Consider the following 2,500-nt stretch of genomic DNA (forward strand, 5'->3'; position numbering starts at 1 on the left):
TGTTGTTGTTGCTCAATGGTTAATTGAATTCAAATAAAGCAATAATTATTTAGGCTTAGAAATAGACTTTCTTTTTCTTTAGTTTATCCCTTATTTAGTCTACTCCCCAGCTTGAAGACCCAGGCTTACATGGATGAGGACTATGAAGCGCGAACTAAATGATGATGAATGGAGAAGTATTGAATTAAAAGCTCAAGATAGAGACGTCTGGCGAAATCTAACCGAGGCTCTTTGCTTCAATAAGCGTAGGAGATGATGATGATGATGATGGTGATGATGAGGAATAGACTATAAACACACTCCTGTATTTACATTTGAAGGGTGGAATCCAAATAACAAGCGATGAATTCTATAATTTAAGCTATCTTTGCGGCTGATCATTTTATCGATAGATTAGTATGAATTAGGTTAGGCAGTCTGACATTAATTAGCAAATGATAAGAGGTCTAAACTGTTTTAATTTCATGTATCGAAATTTTAAAGCTTAAGGAGTGGTGTTTTCTAAGCATATTATTATTGCTAAGCTACAACCCTAGTTGGAAAAGAAGGATGCCATAAGCCCAGAGGCTCCAACAGGGAAAATAGCCCAGTGAGGAAAGGAAAAGAGGAAATTAGAATATTTTAAGAGGAGTAACGACATTAAAATAAATATCTCCTATATAAAGTATAAAAACTGTAACAAAACAAGAGGAAAAGAAATAAGATAGAATAGTGTGCTCGAGTGTACCCTCAAGCAAGAGATCTCTAACCCAAGGCAGTGGAAGACCGTGGTACAGAGGCTATGGCACTACCCAAGACTAGAGAACAATGGTTTGGATTTTTGAGTGTCAGACAACAGAGCAGTTAGATACAAAATCCCTGCATGAAAAAAATAATAGTTACAGACAAAAGGCTATGGCACTACCCAAGACTAGAGAACAATGCTTCGATTTTGGAGTATCGGACAATAGAGTAGTTAAATACAAAATCCCTGAATGAAAAAAATAATAGTTACAGACAATAATTATGAAGTTTTAGGGAAACATCCTTCTTTGATAATGCCACATATGATTTTCCATCACAATATATTATTTAGCTTACTCTTGTTTTCTTTTTCTTTTTTTAAGTTTTTATAATTTATATAAGAAATTTTCATTTTAATGTTGTTACTCTTCTCAACCTCTTTTATTTCAATTGTTCAATACTATTCTAGTAGTTTATTTATTTCCTTATTTGCTTTCCTCAATGGGCTATTTTCCCCTGTTCGAGGCCTTGGGCTTTTAGCATCCTGCTTTTCTAGCTAGGGTTGTAGCTTAGCTAAATAATAATAAGAATAATGATGATGATGATAATAATAATAATAATAATAATAATAATAATAATAATAATAATAATAATAATAATAATGATTATTAATATTATCATTATTTGTATTCTTATTACCATTAATAATAATAATAATAATAATAGTAATAATGATAATTATTGTTATTATTATTATTACTATTATTATCATAAATAATTAGGTTGTTTTATCCCAATCTTATCGTGCGTCGAGTGACATTACGCCCTAAAATCTAAAGTAGTTCAGGTTTCAAACTCTTTTCGATGAAAGAAAAAAAAAATATGGCTTTATATTGACTAAGTAACTCTGATAGATCTTAATATCCATGGGTTTAATGGCAGATCTAAGGTATTGGAGAAAAAAAATTATTCTTATGAGATCAGGTCATTAAACCCTTCACTCTTCACTTCTCTCTTCTTCAGGCTCGGAGCTTATAATCTCAAAGAGTTTTTCATTCTTTTTTTGTTCTTTTACTGATATAACGCTGTCAATTTAACCTTATTTTTTAATTGACTTCTTTGAACTGTTTTCCCTGACGTCCCATTTTAATTAAGTTTATTATATGCTTTCAGAAGGAATATTTTATCATTAAAGGGGAAATTGACCTGATTCTTAAATATTACTTTTTTTCTGCGCTATTAAAAATGTGTATTAAAAACGGTAAATAATTAGCAACATCTATTCCAGGATTTTTACAGTTTTAATAAACTGATACATCCTTGACATATCAATAAAAATTTCCCCATGTCTCCGCAATCCTCCTTTCCCCTGATGTCATAAATGTAGGTTAAATCCACGAGGTCAAAAAAAAAAAAAAAAAAAAAAAAAAAAACTTCATTGTTTCCTATATTTCACTGCATTTATCCACTTATGTCATAAATGTAGGTTAAGTCAAAAAAAAAAAAAAAAAAAAAAAAAAAAAAAAAAAAAAAAAAAAATTTCATTGTTCTCTATATCACGCTGCAGTTACGTGCCCTAAGCAAATTGTAGGGTAACTTTATCGCATATTTTATTACGGTCATTTGGAACTTACTTCCATGCTAATCACACGTCTTTTCCTCGGAAAAGGGTATTTATTACGCAATTACATCCAGTGTCCAATTATTTTAATAGAAGACTCGCGTGGAGTCGCCGGAGACGAACCCTGTAGTTGAAGAGGCTCGTAATTACATTCTA

This window comes from Palaemon carinicauda, chromosome 39 (assembly GCF_036898095.1).
Source record: "Palaemon carinicauda isolate YSFRI2023 chromosome 39, ASM3689809v2, whole genome shotgun sequence".
Classification (NCBI taxonomy): Eukaryota; Metazoa; Arthropoda; class Malacostraca; order Decapoda; family Palaemonidae; genus Palaemon; species Palaemon carinicauda.